Source organism: Crotalus tigris, unplaced genomic scaffold (assembly GCF_016545835.1).
Source record: "Crotalus tigris isolate CLP2741 ecotype Arizona unplaced genomic scaffold, ASM1654583v1 scf7180000017639.5415321, whole genome shotgun sequence".
NCBI classification, from domain to species: Eukaryota; Metazoa; Chordata; class Lepidosauria; order Squamata; family Viperidae; genus Crotalus; species Crotalus tigris.
This window is the reverse complement of record NW_024096532.1, coordinates 2415963-2440318: the sequence shown is the minus strand read 5'-3', so window position 1 is coordinate 2440318 and position 24356 is coordinate 2415963. Positions and strand designations below refer to the sequence as shown.

The following is a 24356-nucleotide window of genomic DNA, read 5'->3' as shown; positions in this document are numbered from 1 at the left end:
CTTAAAGAGGCAGAAAAGCATGCCCAGTTTTTCTTAATAGCCTCAAGTCTCCCTTCCCCAGGCAGAAACCAACTCTAGAGAAATGCAGATGTAAACCATCAGGAAGGTTGAAGCTAGAAGCTTAGGAAGACAAAGACATCTAAAATCTACATACCCCACCCAAACTCTAAGACAGGACATAATAGGATTAACCCACAGATGCCAAAGGGCACACTCAGACTCAGGTCAGAATACATGACACAGGAAATAGCCTCAAACAGGAACAAAAGGCTCCAGAGGGTATAAAAACCAACTCCCTACATGTGCTCTCGCTCTTTTTTCCAGAGCCATCTTCCTATCTGGCTCTCCTCTTCAATAAACTGCAACCTTCTTTCTAAAGCAGTCACCATGTTTATTCCCAGCTTGAACTGAACCACGATAAAGATATTTCTTTCAATAACAGTATTTGCAATAGCTGCAAGATGACCTGGCCCTAAATATTAAACACATGCTTTAAAAAAACAGGTTACTTTTTCTTACACAAATGGGAGTAGAATCTTAATGTTGTGTTCTCCGTTCGCATGCAAATGATGATGACACATGATGGCAACTAACAATGCTTTTATTCTCCTACTCCAACTCCAAGCACAGAAGCAAAAGGCACACAGGCCTTTTATAGGGCTCGAACCCCAGACAGAGTGAACCAATAAGAGTTCTTCTTTCTTCGCGCCTTGCGCATGCGCACAAAGCTGGCACTGCTCTGTCTGGTGCCGGGCAGCTTTTAGAATGCCCAGGACCATTTGCAACAATTCTGGGCCTGCTGAGTTTCCTCATCAGGCCCAGGACACAACACCCCTCCCCCCTGGATAGAATACACAATTCCACTTCTTTACAATCATAATAAAATAAATCAAAAGAAAATAATAGTCTGCTCACATGCAGACACCCTTCTTCTACTAACATAGTTAGCCAACCAACCCTCTTTCTAATGTGGACTGCACGTGTCTATCTTTTTTACCCCGCACAGGTCCCATCTCCTCAACTAGACATGTAAAGTCCCTTGTACTGACAAGAACCTCACATATTTGCCTAGATGTTTGGGAGGGGCCTTAGCCCGTTGTGACCTACGCAAGGTTAGGGAGGGTGCCTGGCCTGTCAGCTCACCTGCCCAGCTAGGCAGACCAGGATTTGTTCTTAAGGGCGCCTGGCCTACCGGCCCGTCTGTTACACTCGCTAGACCAGGACTTTTATGCATAAGTTTTGCAGGTGACCCCTGGTGAGGTGTGCTGGCAGAATTGCCAGAGCTCTCCCCAGGCTCCATGAGAGCAGCTGAAATTCCCCAACCCTCTGAGTTAGCTGAGGATTCCCCAACTACTCTGGATGGCTCCAGGGAACTTAGTCCCTCGAGCCCGAGGCCAGTCTTGGATGTGACCTGCGTTGCAGGTGTGCCCCAATACTCCCAGTCCCCAGTGGCCGAGGTGCCAGAGTCAGGACTCGCCTCAATGGCAAACCCCGGCTCAGGTGAATTCCTGTTTGGAGCTCTTGCAGATATGCATGACTCCCTGTTCGGTGCAATAGCTGAACTCTGAGAATGTCCTAGTACCTCCCCTGGGAAGTCCCTAGCGACCTGCGGTACGTCCCAGGAACAGTGAGGTTGTGTCTCATAAAGTGGACCTGAAGTGTGAGATTGTGTCTCAGGAGGTTGACCTGAAGTGCGACTTAATTCCTGGGCCCCCTCCCCCCCCAGGGCGGACACAGGGGTGGAATCCATAGGGGACAACCACCAATGCAGTTGATCGATGTGACGCCACAGGATGCGGCCATCTCCCAAGGTCACTTCGTATGATAGAGGTTCAGAGATCTTACAGATGACAGCAGGAACCCACAGAGGACCAGGAGCATAGTTCCTAGCCCAGACCAGATCACCCAACTGCAGTCTCCTTGGTGCCCGTGGATGTGACACCTGTGAAGCCACCCAGTCTGGGTGCAACCTGTCCAATTTAGTGATGAGTCTGCGACCCCAGCGGAGTTCAGCTGGGCTCTTCCCTGTGGTCGTGCAAGGTGTGGTGTGATGTGCAAGAAAAAAAATCAGCTAACCTGTGATGCCAGTTACCATAAGTCAGTTTCTTGAGGGCATCTTTGGTGGTGCACACCATTCTCTCTGCCATTCCGTTGGAGGATGGGTGGAAGGGAGCTGATGTTGCATGCCATATCAGATTGGCCTGAAGAAAAGCCTGGAACTCAGAAGAGGTAAATTGAGGGCCATTATCTGAAACCAGAACATCTGGAAGGCCGTGTGATGCAAAAATTCCTCTCAGCACCTGGATGGTCCTGGCAGTAGTAGTGGAGGCAACAGGAACAACCTATAGCCAATTGGAATGGCTATCAACCACAACCAGGAAGAATTGCCCCTGAAAGGGCCCAGCGTAATCTATATGCACCGTAGACCATGGGGTTTGAGTTTCCTCCCACCTATGTACTGGTGCCTGAGGCATTTCAGGACGAGACTGTTGGCACACTTGCACCGATGCACCTGGGCCTCGATGGCTTTATCGAGTCCAGGCCACCAAAGATGGCTGCGCGCAAGCGCTTTCATCCTGACTATCCCAGGATGTCCCTCATGCAGAGAGATCAAGATTCTAGACCTCAATGGGGCTGGGAATGACTACCCTGCTACCCCATAAAAGGCATTCATTAAAGGTAGACAGTGCATGTCTCCTTTGCCAAAAACTTTGAAATGTCACATCTGGACATGAGTCAGGCCATCCTGACAACACCCATGTCAGCACGCATGTGAGCGTGTGATCAGTGGCAGTTTCAGCAGCCACGTCCCTAGCATTGAGGGGAGATTCAGGCAACTCCTGAATGGAAAGAATATTTATGGCAGGAGCAAGGTCTGCTTCTACCTGAGTTAAAGGCTTAGGCCATCTGCACGGCCCATTTCTTTTCCAGGTTTGTGAACTAGAGTGTAGTCATATGCTGACAGGAAAATGGACCATCTCAGCATACGAGGAGAAATGATATGTGGTGTCTGTTTGCTAGTAGTAAACAACCCTAACAAAGGCTTATGGTCTGTATAGACTGTGAAATGGTGGCCATATAAGAAATCATGAAATTTCTTTATGCCAGCCACTATGGCCAAGGCTTCTCTGTCAATCTGAGCGTAATTCTGCTCTGCAGATGACAGAGTCCTTGAATATTAGGCCACAGGGACTTGAGTCCCATCAGCCTTCAAATGGCTAAGTACTGCTCCCACTCCATAAGGAGATGCATCACATGCGATGCACACAGGCAGTTGCTCATTGAAATGTGCTAAAACAGCATTAGAACATCTGGGCCTAAGCAAGGCCTTAACCCAGTGGTTCTCAACCTTTTTAATGCCGCTACCCCCCAACCGGTCGTAAGTCGAGGACTACTCAACCGGTCGTAAGTCAAGGACTAATCAACTGGTGCAGCACTGTTTGCAGAATGGGACTTTTGGCGGACTCAGCAGGGCAGAGACAGCCTGGACAATTCCTATTGGCTTTTGAAAGCCAATAGAATTAGACTCTATTCAAGAGAGTCTATTCTATTGGCTTTCCAAAGCCAATAGAATAAAAGGGAGTAGCACAGCTAAGGAAAAGGGGGAAAAAATGGCGGACTGCGTTGTTTGGCGACCCCCGTGAAATGGTCGTTCGACCCCAAATAGGGTCCCAACCCACAGGTTGAGAACCACTGCCTTAACCTCATTGAAATTCTTGTCATGGACTTTAGTCCACTGCCAAGGAGCCTGCTTGTCTAAGAGGCTATGTAACGGCTCTGCCACTGCAGCCTTATGTGGGAGAAATGCATGGTAAAAATTTAAGAGCCCCAAGAAGGCTTGCAGCTCACTCTTGGACTTGGGGCTTGGGGCCTGTTGAATAGCTTGTAGTTTAGCTTCAGCAGGGTGAATGCCTTGGGCATTAGTCCTGAAACCTAAGAAGTCAGTGGAAGTGACTCCTATTTGCACTTATCCTGCTTTAGCTTAAGGCCTGCTTTTCGAAAACAAAGTAAGACAGCTTTTAATCTTTCTGCTAAATTTTGAGATGACTCCCCAGCAATGAGGACATCATCGAAATAGGGACAGACCCCAGGAATACCTCAAAGTGTGCTTTCCATGACACTTTGGAATATGCCAGGAGCTACATTTACCTCAAATTGCAGTCTTTTGACCTTGAAGCCCTCCCTGTGAGTTACAATAGTCTGGGCCTCTGCAGCTGCCTCATCAACAGGTAGCTGTTGATAGGCTTGTGCCAGGTCAAGCTTCACAAAAATGTGCTCCCCTTGAGGGAGGCCAGGATGTGGCTTACAACAGGGACTGGATAAGCGTGTTGTTGCAGCACCTTATTCAGCATATACTTGTAGTCTGCACATATACAGACTTCTCCATTAGCCTTTAGAGGCGTTACTATGGGGTTTCCCATGGACTAGAATCTACAGGTTCTAAAATGCCCTGCTGGAGCAATTTCTCCAGTTCAGCATCTATCTTACCTTTGAGGGCAAAGGGTACCCTCCTAGGCTTAACCCTGATAAGCATGATGGTTGGATCTAACCGTAGCGAAATGGGAGGCCCCTTGTAGGATCCTAGCTCTGAACTAAACACATCCGCAAACTCCTTGCAAACCTCTGCAAGGCCCAGCGTTTGCAAACTGTGCAGCCCAGTTACCTGGATTCCCAGGGCCTCGAACCAATTGAGTCCAATAAGACTTGTACGACCACCCCCAACAACAACCACATCTAGGGAACCTTCAAAATCCTTACACTGTACCTTAAGGGTGGCCTCCCCCTTAACACACACTATAGAATTTTGAAAGTCCGTGAGTATTAGATTCGATGGCCTGAGTTTAACTCGAAGGCCACTACTGCTGCAAATCCTTTTAAAGGTGTTAATTGAAACAATGGAAAAGAGCAGACCCTGTGCCCAACTCCATTAGTAATGGAACCCCTTGCAACATCACGTTAAGGGAAAGTTTCTTTTTAAGGGGCTTGTATGTTCCTGTTCTTAGAATGCTCCTGCACGATGCGCAGAAGCCCACCCTGTTTTGGCTGGGGACCCTGGTACCTTTCTGAAGCAATTCTTCCCGAGGTTGAACCTTCTGGCGACCCAAACAGATGGATGCAATGTGGCCCTTCCTGCCACACGCCCTGCAGATGGCGGACCGAAACCTACAGTCAGCTCGCTTGTGACGTCCTCCGTACCCAAAGCATTGAAATGATCCTATGGCTTTTACCAGTCGTCCCTTCTGCCTCCTTTCAGCTGGCTGGTGAAGTAATTCTCCACCCATGCTACGTAGGAATTCCATCTCTCCGGGTGGGAGACATCGAAATCAGTCAAGTGACCAATCTTCGACATCGTAAGTTTACGATCTTCACCACTCGTTTCCTCTGCAAGCTGCTGTTCAGGGAAAGGATCTTTTCGTCGAGCTCACCCTCCAGCGACGCTATACTGGCAGGCTGGGACGCTGATTCAGACGCCAACTTCCCCTCTTCAGGACTTCCTAAGTAAGTCCTTAAATCTTTTTCTTTAGCTTGCAAAGGATCCCACCTTCGTCGCCAGTGTTGTGTTCTCCATTCGCGTGCGAATGATGATGACACATGATGGCAACTAACAATGCTTTTATTCTCCTACTTCAACTCCAAGCACAGAAGCAAAAGGCACACAGGCCTTTCATAGGGCTCGAACCCCAGACAGAGTGAATCGATAAGAGTTCTTCTTTCTTCGTGCCTTGCGCATGTGCACAAAGGTGGCGCTGCTCTGTCTGGTCCTAGACAGCTTTTAGAATGCCCAGGACTATTTGCAACAATTCTGGGCCTGCTGAATTTCCTCATCAGGCCCAGGACATAACACTTAACAAATAGGAAACCTTAAACATTCTTGTCTGATCTCTGGAGCTAATCAAGATCAGCCCTGTTTAGTACCAGGATGAAAATAGGAGCACCTGTAAGTTTCAGCACTGTTGGCTGAAAAGCGTTCCTGGAAGAAGACAATGACATTCCATAATGCCAAAACTCTTCCATAGCACATCCCAGAAAGCAGCATATAGAAAGTCCTAAACATACGACTGCAACCAAGCCCAAAATTTCTGTCGTTAAATGAGTTTTGCCCCGTTTTATGACTTTTCCTATTAAGTAAGTCACTAGAGTTGTGAAGTTAGTGCCATGATTGTTAAGTGAATCTGGCTTGTTCATTGACTTTGCTCATCAGGAAGACACAAAAGGTAATCACATGACTCTGGGACTCTGCAACTGTCATAAATATGAGCCAGTTGATCATGTGACCAGGGGGAGGCTGCAATGGTCATTAAGTGCAAAAGACAGTCATAAGTCACTTTTTTCAGTGTAGCTTTGAATGGTCACTAAACAAATGATTGTAAGTCAAGGACCAAGAGCCTCTTCAAAATGGATGGTGTCTTAACTTAATGGAAAAATACATTATTGAAGGAAAGATATCTTTCAGGCTATTTGTTTTACAGGTTTTCTTTTAATGTTGGTTATAATAATTACATAAAAGGAAAGCAGGCCGTCAAAGAACATGATGGCTGGATACTATCAAAGCTGACACCAGCCAGAGCATAGAAAAACTCAAAGAAGCCATGCAAGATCAGAAGATGTGGAGAGAGACCCGGCCCATAGAATCGCCAAGAGTCAGGCTCAGTTGAATGGATAACTTGATCATCATTGTCACAATAATTACAGGGATAAGAGATGAACATCTGCTCCAATCTATACCTAGGGCTGATTTAGCTTGCCAGAAGGCAGGAAGTTGCCTGGATAAACATGAATTTTATAAACCCATAATTTCTGGTTGCTCTGCTCTCAAGGATTAACACCTGCTGCTTCGTGAAAAGGTATAGCCAGATTCAATATTTGTGAAATAGGACTTCCTGAAAACATTTACTGTATTTCAGGTCTGTTGAACATCGTGCTAAAACAAAGGCAGCCTTGGGATTTTGTAGACACTTAGATCCTCAGCATAATCTCAGTTATGGAAAATGAGCAGCTTTGAATGTCAGCTGGATCATCACTCTCTGCTAACATTCCCTTGCTAGGGATTATCTGTCATTTTTCATTCTCCCTTTTAATAAATACTGAGCATCTACATGAGCAAGTTAATTCTCCATTTTCACCATAAGGGGGAGCCGTTGGCTTAGGAATGAGACCGCTGGTCATTATGGGAATCCCATTCTCAATTTCTAAGTGAACTTGGCCTTTGCTGTTGCAACCAAGATAAGTATTCCTCACATGAGGAAAAAAGAAGATGCACAAATATAAACCAAAATAAAAAAATGGCTGTTATTTGAATTGTTACAAGTTCCATACAATGCAAAGAAAAAAAGAAATTCTATCAGCAAAATATAAATAGAGAGGGGGAAAAAACAAGAATGTTAGGTTTTTGCAAAAGTGTGGCAAAATTTGCCCTGTGGTTTAATAGGATCAGGATGGGAATGTAAATTCCCCAATAAAATATAAAATTTGCTTTTCCACAAGGAAGGTATATCACAAAAAAGAGAAGCTGGAATGTTTTTTTTATTCTGCTTAAAATATCTTCAGCCTTACATGTACAAAATACATGAAATATTCTCTGCTTTTGATTTTCAAGTACCAATTAGCCATTTTATTTCAGTGGAGATTTTTTTTGAATATCCCCCTTTTAAAAATCCTCTAAGATGGATTCCTTCTCCTATTTCCCCCTCTCCCCCAGTTACACAGTCTTCCTGGATTGATCACTCAGTCATCACATAGAATTTGCATAGTGTCATGATGCTAAACCATCAAGTGGATTTGGCTATGCAATGATGTCACCAATAGTAATTTAAAATAAGGCTAAATCAATATCCATTTGCTCTTATGAAGTTGCCCCAAAACTAGAAAATAAAAGTGTTTTGGCACTGCCAAAAATGTTCACAAAAGCACCAGGTTGATTTGGCTATCCTTGGTTGATCTTATGATCATTCATTCTTAACATAAGGAACGTTTGTCCAGTAAATCTCAAGAACAAGCAGCTTTTGACTAACAAGCTATATCATCCATTGTGCTATTATTGATTGGTAGCTGTCAACATTTATTAAGATACATGGCTGATCGTTCACAATCAGCCTGAATGTCCAAGTTCAATCTTCTACAGCCCTAGATATCTCCCAACATCTTTAATAATTCATCATGTCTTGAGTAAATGCTGACGTTTAATCATTTATTGAATGCAGGGTGTGGTTTTTAAGAGTTATCAGAAAGCCTGTTGGGCATCAAGTCAGTGGCTTGCTTTGGATGTTTACCAACATGTCTTGGCAAGTGATAACATTCAACAGTAAATAACAAAATGAACCATAAAGGGATTCTTTATTTATTATGCCTTTCATATACAGTATTTTGCAGATAGGGAGGGGTCACTGCAGCAGGAAAGGCTACCCTACAGATTTGAATCTTGGATGCCCAAAGTCTGATCCCCCCTTGGAGCATTTTCCATGCATCGATTTACAAGCCATACCATTTTATTGCTATGTCTGGGAAGAGAAAAATAAAGAAATGGAGGTTTGGAGGAACAGAAACAATGAAAAACTTAATGGAATAATTAATTCAAGAGAGATGTGAAATCCACAAAAATAAAAAAAAATCATATCTTTATACATTTATTTTCTGGGGTTTTTCCCCCCTCATCTGTCTGCCTCTGTCTTTCCAGCTGCCCAAAGCACAGTTGGAGAGGGACACTCAAGATCAGCCAATCCCAAAAGGGCAGGGGAGGGACTAGTTCTTGCCTCCTTTTCAACTCATGGTAAGTTGCAAAGACCCCAGGGATTTGCTGGGATCTTCATTCCTAGCCACTGATTTGGGAATAATTGAGTGGGAAAGAGGAAGGAGAAGGAAGAGAAGGGGGAAAAGGAGGAGGGAGAGAAGAAGGAGCTGGAGATATCTTGACCTTTCAACATCCAGGAGACAAAAGAGAGGGGCGGAAAAGGAAGCTAGCAAGTGAGAAGGAACAAACTAACAATTTTTTTTTAAAAAAAAGATGCAGAGATGCCCAGTTGCAATGTGGTAAGTCGTTTCTTTGCAAAGTCGTGTCAAGAGCAATGTGTGATGCCACAGAGTTTGACAGCAACTTGCAGAGCACCATTGGATATGGTGTCCCACCCAAATGGGCCAAAGTTGAAAATCTGGATATACTAATAATGTAATAATAAGGCATAAAAGCAGTTTGGAGTTAGGAAAGAAACAGTGTTAAAAGAATGAATAGAAAGCATCGATTTTAGTAGACAGATGCTCCAGATAATAGGATGAAACGGTGAGATAGAAGTCAAAATAAATTTATCTTTATTAGGTGAAATGTTATGAGAGTGGTTGAAGAAAAAATAATCAATGTAAGGTAGAGCCTACAGAGTTGACTGGATGAAATGCAGCAGTATAATAAACTTTATTTGAGGAAGAGGAGTGCTCCTCTGATTGGGAACTTGGAGGGGCCCCAAAGACAAAACGTTTTAATGTTGTTAGCGCTTAATTTTAAGATGTAATTGGTCATTTATTGCTAATAGGTTTATAGGAGCTAATTTATTATTTTTATTGTAAAGTGATCACCTGTCAGTTAGAGTTGCCTAGTCTTTTAATGTTTCTGTTTTGTATGTTGCTCTGTTCTAATTGAATTTATATTTTATCACTATTTTGTGCTTGGTTCGAAATATGATATAAACATTAATAATGGCATATTATTAGCTATTATGGTTAATTGCACAGTCAGCCAGATATTTAGAGTGGATGTGACATTTTTATCCATCTTCCCATGTTCTTCCCAAGGACCTGGGATAGGCAGATGTTGTTTGATGGGGCTAAAGATGTCATCACAGAATTAATGTTATTAATAACTATTATTATCTGTATAATCTATAAGCATAATAATTAATGATTAATAGTTAATATCAATCATTAAATATAAAATAATAATTCATTATAATTAATTTTATAATGATTACTATTAGAATTAGAGTAAATCAGAAAGTATCAAAATCTGAAAACTCAGGTTGAAAGATTATGGCATAAACCAGTTGCAGTGCTCCCAGTGGTTATTGGCAAACTGGGTACCACACCAAAATATCTTGGATAAGACTTTGAAAAATCTGTGCATTTACAAAATTTCCATCAGTCAACTGCAAACGGTCATATTACTTGGTTCCTTAGTATGCCATACCAATTTATTACAACTTCCTAAGTTCTTGAGAAGAATTCAGTGCATATGAAGGCCAACACTAGGTAAAGAACAGGTAGCTGTGATTTCATTGTTGTGAACAGATAATAATAATAATAAAAACATTTAGAGATGGATATTTCTGAGTTAATTATGTAATTGGGAAGGGGACAGAGAAATACAATTCAGGGAGGGAGGGGGAGAGAGAGAGAGGGAAGAAAGAAGGAGAGAAAGCAACAGTGAGTTGCATTTCAGAATAACAGAATAGCAGAGTTGGAAGGAATCTTGGAGGTCATCTAGTCCAACCCCCTGCTCAGGCAGGAAACTCTATGCCATGTCAGACAAATGGCTGCCCAATCTCTTCTTAAAAACCTCCAGTGTTGGAGCACCCATTTCATTCTGGTTTACAAAGATTAAGAGAAATTTGCACCCATTGCATTGCCATTGACGCGTTCCCACCTTAGTTTGTTTTTATCTTCTATATTCTTATGTTGTGAGGTGGAATGTTATCTAAAGCCTCATAAAAATGTTTTTGAAATTGTCCTTGATATTAACTGGAGACTTCCGTTATGGTGGCATGGTGTACAAATTGCCAGATAATGTTGCTAATATTATCGCTCTTGCTGTCATTTAATTTCTTAGCACAAGACAATCGTATTTAATCGTATGAGAAATGTTATCCCATCTTTTTGATGCCTATTCATTACTCATTCTATTAATATTGGTATCTTAGTTCCTGCCTTTAACCCTTACATCTCCAAGAGTTTAATCCTTCTGTATTCAAAGCCCTGCTTTCTCCTACATGAATCTTTCCAAAATACTGGATTATTCCTTCTCCATGCTCTTCCAAAGTTTGAAGTGTGACAGATGGCAATTGTCTCCTGTTTTGACACTCCATGCTCTCTCTGTGAAATTTCAGCTGGCATTGGCTTTTTGATGCTAATTGCAGAACAGTTTCATTGCCCAGGCCATTAAGTTAATTAAAAAAAATTCTTTCAAGGCTGAGATTTCTCTGATGCTGCAATTGTCATGCGTTGGGTGTTAGCCAGACTCTGTTTAAATTGCCACAGTTCTGACTAAAGAGAATGATAAAGAAATGTTTTTAATTCAGAAATGCAGTGACAACAAAGATCACCAGCATTTTGTATTCTAATCTATGGTCTACTTTCAGACTCTTGGTGCTAGCTACAATCCTGAATACAGGCAGAATATTAGGAGTCTTTTAGGCCCAGGATCTTTTGGGAGTAAAGCTTGATGTACACTTGTAGCTAGGGGTCAGACATGTCGTTTTCCTGCCCAGGCACAAAAAACTAAGCTACCATGTGACTCTCAGATGTCAGATTTGATTCTTAGTTGTGACTAACTAGAATAGTGAAGCATTGCTTATTGCCGTTGGGTTGATAAGAATCACACAACCAGGGAGAAGAAAACTGAGAAGATGGTCTTGATCTCATGTTAGATTTTGTTGCTGTGAAGAAAGGTTTTACTTCCTTGGGTTTATGGGAGTGAATTCCTAGATGGTTGGAAGTTGCTGTAAGAACTTGTGTCTCTGTTTATTTACTTAAGTCTTCTGGGTTTATTTACAGTCTGAATAGTGTTCAATCCATGGTTCATCTAAGTCAGGGGTCTTCAAAGTTGGCCCTTTTATGACTTGTGGACTTCAACTCCCAAAATTCCTCAGCCAGCATGCCTGTCATAAAGGGCCAAGTTTGAAGACCCCTGATTTAAGTAAAGAGCTAGGAAGAACTAATAGGTGAATAAAGAAGCTGTGTTTGGTCAAGAGAATTAATAGAATCAAATTGGATGACATTTGGATCTTCCCTGAATAAGAATTCACAGAGATTTCGCACAAACTAGAATATTTGTCAAGCCGATGCTTTAAATCAGCTAAAAGTTGCTTGTTTTCAACATAAAACACATCTATTCATTTTAGACTTTCTTGAAGTAGGCTTATGGATCTATTGATCGGCAACATATGTTTTGGCATTTGTTCACATCAGGTTTCAGTGTGTGGGATCAGTCAATGGCCAATCAAAGACCAGTTTCCTTAAATTTTATTTCCAATTCTTTGTAAGAAAGTTTGGATTAGTTGTTTTGGAATACCAATAGGCTCACTGATTGATCACAGAGATATTTTCCATTCTGTCATCACTCACTGACTTTCCATCATGGTCATTGAAAAGATCAAATGATACTGTGAGATCTCTAGATTTGAAGTTTGAATTCCACTAAATACCTGCTTCTAAATCGAGGAAATAATTTTGTCGTGGTCTGTCAACTTGCTAAAGGCATCTAACTGACCTAGCCACTGTGAGAAAAATGATCCTGCACTATTTAGAACTTTGATATGACCCCTGGTTTGTGGACCGGCACTGGTCTGTGGCATGCTAGCAACCAAGCTGTGCAAACAAGCAAAGCTCCATCCCTGATATGTAGCCGACACACAAAACCACATCCTCTCCCATCCACAGAAAAAACTTTCTCCATGGAACTGATCCCTGGTACCCAAAAAGGTTGGGGGCCACTGATGTAGGGTCTTCTGATGTTTGGGATGGCATATATGACTAAGATCTTTGGAGAAACAAAGCAACATGTGATGGATGGATGGATGGATGTATTGACCAGTAAGGTGAAGGATCATGTTTACAGTTCCAATTACAGATTACAGATTTCAACTTTGGAAGAACTGAAGGGCTAGGCTGAGGTCATATTATCCTGGAGAAGGGCTATCTATGTGGTGGTTAAGAGTGCTCCATTTTTTTAATGAACAGGGATGCCATCTGCTAATGCACCATGGTAATTTAGAATTTGTCTTTGCTCTGGTAAGGTTTTTGGACTGACCTTTGTTATTTAGTTATCTACTTGTTGATTTTTGCATTGATACTCTCACGGAGAAAAATAGATAGTTGTCAGACAATTATTTACTATTTTTGTTTGTTCCATTCTATTTCACCTAGCTAATAATCTTTTCCTGACATTCAATATAATTATTAAAAGCGAGCAGATTTAAGAGCAGGAATTCCAAAATACCAAGGAGCACAAAGGACATTCTTGAAATACTTCCCATTGACCCTAGTCTCATTTGCTCCCCAAGATTTTAGTCAAAAATATTTTCACTGAATACATCTAATGACCTTGGCTTACCCTAATCACAAATTTTCTCCTCTGACCCCAAGTTAATTTTTCTGATAATTTCTCAAGGTAGCTTGTCCCAGAAATGCTTGTATTTACTGGAAAAGTAATAATTTCTCTGACTGGTCAGAAATGTTGTAGGCATAAAAATGAATTGATGAGGTTTCAAATAAATGGGATGACTCCAGGGAATAGACTTTAGTTGGGCTATTGTCCAGGCATTCCCTGCTCCTCTTAAAAATGTCCTCCATTCATCCTTGAATCAGTAGAAGACAATCCCAGCATAATCTTTGCTGCCCTTTGGTTGATCCCTGTCCTGCCTCCACTGCCTCTATTCTGGCTTGTGGCCAGTTGGTGGTGTCCTTCTGATGCATCCACAGAATTGGTTAAATGAAATAATTGGTTTAACCTTCTGGTCTTGCTGCCCTCCTTTTGAATGTCACCAACCAGCAGGAAAACATCTAGTAAGCACAACAACAATTCTGGGAAGAGACCTGTTTGCATGTCTGAAGTCTGACATCTTCAAGCTTTTATGCCCTTTTCCCCAACAGATGAAGGCTAAACTCTGAATGTGGACCATATTCACAAAAGTATCAGAGTTGCACAACATATACAATCCCATAGATATCCAAAACACACAAATATAGACTTCCTTTCACACTCTGGGCAAGGGATTCATTTGCCCAACCACTAGCAAAACTTGGCCATCATCTCAGGCATCATATGCTGGAATGAATGGGTTAGGACAGAAGTGTTAGTCTCCCCAACTATTCTTCTTGAGATTCATTCACTGATCCTATACAGAGACCTCTCTGTATTAACTCATCTTCTATGTGCTCTCTGTGATAGATTGATGTTCTCCAGTATGAAATAGTATAAGATTCAACTTCCAGTGAGGTGACAAGGATGCCATCTTCTTATTTTCCAGCAGTGAAATGACCTGGGCAATCCCAAATAGAGGAGTTCTTAGAGCTCAACCCGAGTTTTATGAAGGAGGTGAAACTCAAGCTTCTCCCTCATAGCATCCCCTCATAAGTCTTACTGGACCAAGAATACTACACTAGTATCATTGATAAACTTTGTTGTCATAAAAAGAGGTGATGGCCACTGCTTTAGATGGGATTAGACCAGGGACGGCCAATCTTGGTGACTTTAAGAACTGTGGACTTCAACTCCCAGAATTCCCCAGCCAGCTATGAATTAGACAAATTCACAGAAATCTGTTAATAGTTGTTGTTGGCGAGCAAACAACCAAGGGTGGCTATGACTTTTTTTCCTTTTTTTGAAAAAAAATTGATTTGCTTTTTTGATAAACAAAGCCAATTCCCCAAAATAATATTACCAGATCCAAGAAAAACATGATCATTGGTATAGGCCTTACTGAAGAAGCACAAGAAATTAAGCTCCATACACGGGACTCTTTAGTTATTTGCTCTCACATAACAGCCAATGAAATATCAAACCAGCCTCCTTGGGCTTCTCATTATTTTGCATTTTGAAAGGATAATGATGGTAAACACAACAGTATTACAGGGCAGAGTATAGCCACCCACTCTATCAGGTATTTGGCTCACTTTTAGAACCGTAATCTAGGTAGCAAACTGGGGTACCATGCTTAGGGGGCAGCACTACATCCATGTGTAAATATCACCTTCGCACAAGCAGTATTAATTGAGCATTGCTATCTGGATTTGGAAATTTTGGAAACTGCAACTGTTGGAGGAGCAGCAAGACACTGCAGAGTGAAATGCAGTACAGGTAGTCACTGATCTACAACCATTTGTTTAGTCACTGTTTGAAGTTACAACAACATTGGAAAAAAGTGACTTATGATGAGTTTTCACATTTATGACCATTGCAGCATCCCCATGGTGATGTGATCAAAATTTGGTTGCTTGGCAACTGGCATGTATTTATGACAGTTGCACTCTTCTGGGGCTATGTGATCACCATTTGTAACCTTTCCAGCCAGATTCCAAAAAACAAAGTCAATGGGGGAAGCCAGATTTGCTTAGCAGCCACATGATTCACTCAATGGCAGTGATTCACTTGACAACTGTGGCAAGAAAAGATTGTAAAATGGGTGTCAAGGGTGAAACTTTTGCAGTTACATGCTTCTGCATTTCAACTTGCCTTTAGAATAAAGGGGGGGGAGGTATTACTTTCAAGTGGATGAGAAAGAGAAACGAAACTTCTTCAATTCAGCTGAAGACCATGGGAGCATTGAAGCCTTGTCAAAGACACCAGAACAGGTGTGGATTTGAAGCAGACAGTTCCCATAACAAAGTGAACATGTTGATATGGACTATGTAAAACATTGGGGGTTTGGTTGGGAAAATTATTGTTTAAATTTATAAATTGTTGTTGGAACCTTACAGTTAGTTGTATTTCGACATAACCATGCAGCATATCCAATAAACATAAACTTTTGGGAAACGAAATGAAACAAGTTTTATCTGGATTCTTGAGCTGGATGTTGACAATGCGGCATAACTCTTGTTTAGTAATAGAAATGTTGGATTCAATTGTTATTGTAAGTTGGGTACTATCTGTAACTACTTAGGCATTATTGCAAACTTGCCTGATCCAAAAAGCTAAGGATGGGTGATTCTGCTAACTACCTGGATATGACTCCCATGGTAGGATGTCAGTCTAGAAGAAACAAAAGCAAATTATGTCCCAAAGGTGCTTTTTCACGAGGCAACTGGACTTTCCTTGTTTTTCTTTGAAGACATGAGAAGCGAAACATCCTCAAAGAAAAACAAAGAAAGTCCAGTTGCCTCGTGAAAAAGCACTTTGGGGGCAACCATGACCTGGATGACTGAGAATCTCCATAGACAAAAGCAAATTAGATAATCCTCGATTTACAATAGTTCATTCAGTGATCGTTCAAAATTATAATGACACTGAAAAAAGCGAATTATGACCATTTTTCACACTTACAATCTTTTCAGCATCCCTGTTTTCATGTGATCAAAATTCAGGCTCTTTGTAACTGGCTCATATTTATGACCGTTGCAGCATCCCAGGGTCATGGAATCACCTTTTGCCACCTTCTGACAGGCAAAGTCAATGGGGAAGCTAGATTCATTTAGTAACTAGGTTACTAACTTATCAGCTGCAGTGATCCACTTAACAACTGTGGCAAGAAACATTGTAAAATGGGGCAAAATTCACAACAAATTCTCACTTAAGAACAGAAATTTTGGGCTCAATTGTGGTTGTAAATCGAGGACTATCTGTATGTCTGTAGTGCTGCCAAAAAAGCTATACAAATGGATCCATGAACTCACCAAGAATTCATCTCAACTCAAGCGAAACTTTATCTTCATTCGAAATCCAGGGCTATTAAATTGAGCTCGGTTTCTAAAATATCCTTGATTTGATTTGGGGAAAGCCAGTTTTAACTCTTGATGAAATGCCCCTTCAGATAACCAAACATCTCTTCCAAGTGCTAATTCATCTTAATGACTACCAACAGGGGAAGCACTGAACAGTACAAAAATAGATTCATTCAGCTCAAATGAAAGTTGTTCTAATTTGAGAAATAAATGCATTTTCGCGTGCTGCAGACTACAAATGGTTCAAACATGCAAATCGTGAACTGCAAAAACCATTAAAAAGATAAAGAAATCTTGAGCAAGACAGAGATGGCTGGCCAGATACCTTCTGGCTATTTGCACTAACCTGCCAATTCTCTCTTCCAGTCTACTAAGCCTTCCTACTATTACTATTAAAGACCCCCCCCCTTCTGGATTGATGGTATCATCCATATTTCTGGACTTTGCAGAAGAACCTGTTGACCACTAATCCTGGACTTTGTTCAGCTACAAGAGACTTTGTGATACTTTTATTCTGACACACAAAGTTGCTTGTCCTAAAGCTAAAGACAACCATGGGTCTGGCCAGGAGAGTCCATCTATTTTGCATTTAGCAAAAGCGGTAGTGTATTAGCAGTAGTTTTTCCTTAGTTAAATGGCTACTTGAACTGATATTTTTGACCAGTGAATGAACTACCTCAAGAAAATTCAGAGCCAGTTTTTTGTCATAAGGATACTTATCAAAAGTGCAGACATTAAGGTTCTACCTAAAAGGAATGCCTTCTGCCACAGAACAATGGGGCTTCTTCATATGCAAATGTATGGAAATCAGGTCATCCTCCACTTAACGACCACAACTGAGCCAAAAATTTCTGTTGCAAACTGAGACATATATTGAATTTTGCCTCGTTTTACAATTTTTCTTGCCCCTCTTGTTAAGCGAATCACTGCAATTGTTAAGTTAGTAACACAGTTATTAAGTGAATCTGGCTTTCCCATTGACTTTGCTTGTCATATGACCCTGGGATACTGCAACCATCATAAATATGAGTCAGTCGCCAAGAGTTCGAATTTTGATCACGTGGCTATGGTCATAAGAATGAAAAATGATCATGTCACTTTTTTCAGTGCCATTGCAACTTGAATGGTCATTAAATGAACTGCTGTAAGTTGAGGACTCCCTGTATAATATAAATAAGCTGCCTAAAATGCATTTTGTAACACAACTTTTAAAACTAGTTTTGTCCAGTGCAGGGGTAGGGAACCTTGGCTCTTTTATGACTTGTGGACTTGTGGCTGGCTCAGGAATTCTGGGAGTTGAAGTCCACAAGTCGTAAAAGAGCCAAGGTTCCCCACGCCTGGTCTAGTCTAGTGGATAAGGAGCCAGGTTAGAAACTGGGAGGTTGTGAGTTCTAGTCCCACTTTAGCCGTGAAAACCAACTGGTAACTTTGGGCCAGTCACTCTCTCTCAACTCACCTCACAGAGTTGTTGTTGTGAGGCAAATAGGAAGAAGAAGAAGAAGTTTTAGGTATGTTCACTACTTTGAGTTGTTTATAAAAAAAAATAAAATAAAGTGGAATATAAATAAATAAATGGTGACCGCTTAGTAATTTTGCTTCTTTGGATATTGTAGGAGACAGATTGATATTAAATATCTTGGTGGTATTTGTTATGATCTTTTCTCTGAAATGAAATCCCCAAACTTTACAGAGGTTCACAAACTAAATGCAGTTACAAGTGAAAGTGGTACAGCAGCCTGCAGACTGCCAGGCTCATAAAAGCATCAGGAGCATGGCAAAAAAAACCTCACTCCACTCTAACTATACAGAAGTTCTGGAATGAGATGGAGCAGTCTTTGCCTTTGGGGTGTGTGTGGACTTTGTTGTAAGTTGCGTTGATGCTAGAATCTCTTCTTCCAGATTCAGTTTTTCCTCTACTAATGCTAGGAGTTAAAATTTAAGTCAGATTCATGCAACTTTTTTCTGGGCAAGAATATTCTTTTTCCTCTTTTTTTTTCTTCTAGATTGGATCTCCTTTAAGAAAAAAAATAATAGCAGCTGAATGTTAATGCGAATAGAATAGAATAGAATAGAATAGAATAGAATAGAATAGAGCTGGAAGGGACCTTGGAGGTTTTCTAGTCCAGCCCCCTGCTCAAGCAGGACAACTCTATTTTGCTTGCTATTGCTTAAAAAAAAACCAGTGGAAACTTATGCCACAGAATTTTGGCAATCTCCTATCAATATTCTCAGGGTAGGGGTCTTGGGGAAAACAAATCCTAAAGGAGGTAGATGGATGGGGAATCACAAATGCCCCCCTCTGCTTTAGGTGACGGGAGTTCCGTCTTGCTCCAGTTTATTTGTTTGTTTGTTTCTTGCCTTTATTTTTATAAATAGCACAAGGAAGTGAACGTTATCTAATACTCTGTCCTTCTCATATTTTCTCCTATAACAACAACCTGTGATGTGTGTTGGGCTGAGAGTGACTGGCCCAAAGGCATCCAGCTGGCTTTCGTAGCTAAAGCAAGACTAGAACTCACAGTCTCCTGGTAAATGGCCCAGCTCACAATCTCTTGGTGATTTACTAAAGGTCACCTAGTCAGCATTCATGCCTAAGGTGAGACTAGAACGCATGTATTTAGATGCTCGTACATGAAAATGAAGGCACTAGAACTGCTAGGTATATTTTGAACAGCAGAACAGCAATCCCAGGCTTGGCCCCTTCTTCAAAAGGAAAAACATCATTTGGTTGCTTAAATCTAGGTAGAGCAAATTAACGTAGCTGCCGAATGGAAAGTATAAGTAGTCCTCGACTTACAACAGATTTTTTAGTGACCGTTCAAAGTTACAATGGCACTGAAAAGAGTGACTCATGACCATCTTTCACACTTTGTAGCACCCATATGTTCACATGATCAAAATTCAGCTTCTTGGCAACTGTTTCATACTTATGTGTCCCAAGGTCATGTGATTACCTCTTGCAACTTTTCGACAAGCAAAGTCAATGGGGAAGCCCAATTCACTTAACCGTGTTACTAAATTATCAACTGCAATGATTCACTTAACAGCTGTGGCAAAAAAGGTCGTAAAATGGGGCAAAAGTCATTTAACAAATGTCTCACTTAACAACTAGAAATTTGGGGGTCATTTGTGGCTGTAAGTCGAGGACCACCAGGTATAATAGCGCAGGAAATGAGGGAAGTCGGGAGATCATCCTTGAGTAAGTAGCCTGGATGAGGATGCTTGAAGCGTTTTCTTATTTCCCTCATTTCTTGGTTAAGCACAGCCTTCTGGGCTGAGATGGAGTCTGCTCCTGTGTTTCTCTGACTGGGGACCGATACTCACAGCATGCAAGAAGTGCTCAGCTGAGCAGGTGTCTCAATGCACAACAGCTGCTGGGCAAGAGGCTGCAGACTTGACAAGGATCAGAGGTTGGAAATTTAGGATTGGCACAAGAGCAGAAGTCACTGTGGCCCGTTATCAGCCTCCTAAGGATTCTAAAGCAAATTAATCCCCTCTTAAGAAGTTGAGCATGGTCCCCTGTGGGTTTGGTTTTTTAAATCTTTTATTGTTAAGACAGACAGGAAAAGAAATAGAAAAAAGAAATGAAAGAGAGAAATACACAATCACACACAGACATGTGTGTTGTGTGTGTGTGTGTATGTAAGAGAGAGGAGGGGTTGGGGATTGGGGTGTGTGTGTGTGAAGGATTGCCCAAATAAAAGGATTAGATGAGAATTTACTAGATACTCAAAGAAATAATTTTTAAAAAATCACCATTATTCTTTCAAGGAAAATTGAACCAAATGAAATTCATAATTTAGTGCTTTAAGAGCTAAGATGAAAATCAGAAATCGACAAAAACAGTCACAGTCATCAGAATGATCAATCATCCTCAGAATTATCAGACAAATTAATAAGAATATGATATAAATGAGCAAGAAATTCTAAATAATCTGAAGCTGTACCTTTATGGCTAATAGAGCAGAACGTAATATTTTAAAAATTTATGTCAAAAGAAATTCAAATTCTGTATGTGACAGAAATCTGTGGAATTATAGTCCATATATGGTTTCCAAATTATATTAAAGTTAGCATCAAACCTATTTTTTGATAAGAAGTAACTTTTGAAATGGATTCATACTCCCAAAGATTAATGTGTCATCTTCTAATGAGGAAACTGATCAGCAGGGCGTGTAGCATATTCCACAGCTATTATGCATAAAATCAACTCAGTATATTTAATAGGCAGGCAAGGCTTGGTGATAATATATTTAACAGAAAAATAAGCATCTATCAAGAATGAGAAGTCAATATTTAAATTTTGTTTATTGCTCTGATGAATCATATTCCACAATTGTTGAACTTTGTAATATTGCCATCGGATGTAAGAATAATCCAAATGAATTACAGGTAGTCCTCAACTTACAAGTTTGTTTAGTGATCGTTCAAAGTTACTGAAAAAAGTGACTTTTGACTGTTTTTCACACTTATGACTCTTGCAGCATCCCCATAATCTGGTGATTAAAATTCGGGTGTTTGGCAACTGATTCATATTTATGACGGTTGCAGTCTCCCAGGCTCATATGATCACTTTTTGTAACCTTGTGACAAGCAAAGTAAATGGGGAAGCAAGATTCACTTAACAAATGGTTTACTAACTCCACAACTGCAATGATTCACTTAACAACTGTGGCAAGAAAAGTCATAAAATGGGACAAAACAAATATCTCACTTAGCAACATAAGATTTGGGCTCAATTGTGGTTGTAAGTCAAGGATTATCTTTATAATATTTCTGAAGATTTCTAGAATATTTCATATCCATTTTGGCAATCAACCTTGCAATTAAATTCCAACAATAAAGCTTATATCAGTTTTCTTAGAATATAATATTTATATTGAGTGTTATTGTCTTCCAGTGATATTCCTATTCTTGTATATCAATTGTCCTGTTGATTTTTTTTCTGCATTCATTCAAACATGCAGTTTTTCATTTATTCAGTTTCTGAATCAGATTTAATCAACAATGTATATAGAAGCCCTAACAAATGTTCTGTGTTTTGTGTTATATGCATTTCAAATTCAGCCAAATTTCTAAGTACTGTTTACCACTTATTTCAAGGTACCGAAACCAATTAATTGTTTCTAACCATTTCAAGAAAAGAATCTAAAATATTTCATCTTTGTTTTATTAATGGATAAATCTACACAAGCTATTGTTTCTCTACTGATTAAACTGTGTAGTATGTTCACTTTCATGAAATTAAATATTATATTCAAGGAAGAGGCAAGATACTAATTCTTTTTTATATTTAGTCCATTGTTTATACAAGTGATTTGTATCTGAATGGCTTCTTATGCCCTAAACATTTCTATAAGAATCACAATAGAGATATTTATGAAAGTCTTCTGAGAATCTTGCTTCCATAGAAGTAAAGGAACTGTGCTATGATATTATCTAACTGGTGATCCAGATAAAAGAAAAACAGTTTAACAGTATACAGCACCCTACAATTTGGTACAGGCAATCCAATTTTAAGTTTTACCCTCAAACATTTGTTAGACTTAAGTTATTTGCCTTTGCCATCCATTCATCTTTTTTTTTTCATTTCTTTTTATGATTGTTTAGAATTATTTCAAAAAATGATTCCTCTGGAATTATTTAAAGAATTGATTCTGCCAATATTCCTCCCAGCCAAGATAGCTTTTTCTATTTAAAAATATCAGCCTTTATATTTTGCCATATCTATAAATAATAATTTTGGAATAAGTTTTCAATGTTTCAACTTCTTCAAGCACATGGTTGATATGACACAAATATTAAACCTCGTTGTTGCTTCAAATTCTGTTTGTCCCTCATCAATTACAAACAACTGAGTACTCTAATACTACCTACCGTATACTGCTCTATATGTTCCACTGTCGATTCTAAGAAATCCTTCAAATGAGTGCTTGCTACATCTTTCTTGTTAATGGTCCTACTTCTAATCAGAAGAGAGAAGGAAAGGATAATCTTGACTTGTCCCTTCCATAATGCCCCCCCCTTTTTTTGGCAAACCCCCTTTCTTCTTCTTCTTCTTCTTCTTCTTCTTCTTCTTCTTCTTCTTCTTCTTCTTCTTCTTCTTCTTCTTCTTCTTCTTCTTCTTCTTCTTCTTCTCCTCCTTCGTCTTCGTCTTCTCTTCCCCCTCCTTCATTATAAATACTCTTTTCCCTGGTAGAAAATCTGAATTGCAGTTCATCTGCTTCAAGGTCATGAATATGAATATATCAAGCTATCAAAAGCTTCCTCCAGGTCAAGAAAAATTATAAGTGCTTTCTTATTTTTCTGATCAATGTTGTCAGTGACATTCAAAATATATTTGATATTATCTCTTATGTATTAGACCAGGGGTCTTCAAACTTGGCCCTTTTATGACTTGTGGACTTCAACTCCCAGAACTCCCAGGGTGTCTGGCTGAGGAATTCTGGGAGTTGAAGTCCACAAGTCATAAAAGGGCCAGGTTTGAAGACCCCGTGTTAGACAAATCCAGTCAGATCAGGGTGAAGAGATTAGTTAGCCTCTTTGCAAGAATAGCCCTAAAAAGCTCCTCACCTAAATTCAAAATGCCTCCACCTTGATGAGTTGAGCCACTCCCTTCCTTATAAATCAAAGAAATGAATGCTTCTTGTCATGAAGAAAAAGTACTTGATTTCATTATACAGTATCTCATTCATTACCTGACTTAATGGTTTTGTGAACATTCCTTTGAAATTCTGCCTCTGGAGATTTGTTCGGTCTTAACTTCTGCCTTCATTTCATCTTTTGCAAAGATCTTATTATTCATTTGTTATTTAAAGGACTTATTTGATCACGCATCTTTAGAAACATAACCCTGGGCATTTCACAACAGTGATAAAAATAGTAAAGTGAAAAACCTGGTGTCTCAATCATCCTTTTCCCAATATTCAACACCACCATGCCTGGGCTTTAACCTCACCCAAGCCCAATATCTGGAGCATGACCAAGCTTTTTATAGGCTAAAGAGTGCAAACTTTCCAGATCCCAGTGGGATCCACACAGTAAGGGCTGCTGTGGAAAAGGCATGCAGGTAGTCCTTGACTTAGAACAGTTCATTTAGTGGCTGTTCAAAGTTACAATAGCACTGAAGAAAGTGACCTAGGACCATTTTTCACACTTATGACCTTTGTAGCATTCCTATGATCATGTAATCAAAACTCAGATGCTTGGGAACTGGTTCATATTTATGATAGTTGCAGTGTCCCGGGGTCGTGTGATCCCCTTTTGCAACCTTCTAACAAGCAAAATCAATGGGGAAGCCAGATTCACGTAATAACTGTGTGACTAACTTAACAGCTGCAGTGAAACACTGAAGAACGCAGGCAAGAATGGGTCATAAAATAAGGCAAAACTGACTTAAGAAACATCTCACCAACAGAAATTTTGGGCTCAATTGTGGTCGTAAGTCGAGGACTACCTGTATTTCCTAGGTCCCACTAGAAGGCAACATTCAAAGGGAAGGGACCAAGAGCATGCTCATTTTATCTGACCGGGTGGAATATACTCAGGGAGATCTATAAGGCTCCAGATATGATAACCAGCACCTCGAATTGCACCCAGAAGGAGATTTAGTTATGATGGTTACAATGTATCAAGATCACATGATCACTTTTGGCAACTTTCAGACTAGCAAAATCAATGGGGAAGCCAGATTCACTTAACAACCATGTTACTAG

At 40.3% G+C, this 24356-nt stretch overlaps 1 protein-coding gene across 2 annotated transcripts in view; it reads left to right on the top strand.

The window, feature by feature from the left end:
* The window catches only part of KCNJ14 (potassium inwardly rectifying channel subfamily J member 14), a 74857-nt gene that overhangs the window by 28174 nt on the left and 22327 nt on the right, over window positions 1-24356 (top strand). Inside the window, exon 2 of one of the 2 annotated variants that reach the window (XM_039335126.1) lies at window positions 8675-9027. The exons of the other annotated variant lie outside the window; for it this stretch is intronic. The gene's annotated coding sequence lies outside the window, so the exon portion shown is untranslated. The remainder of the gene's footprint in view (window positions 1-8674; window positions 9028-24356) is intronic. 2 annotated transcript variants of the gene reach the window in all.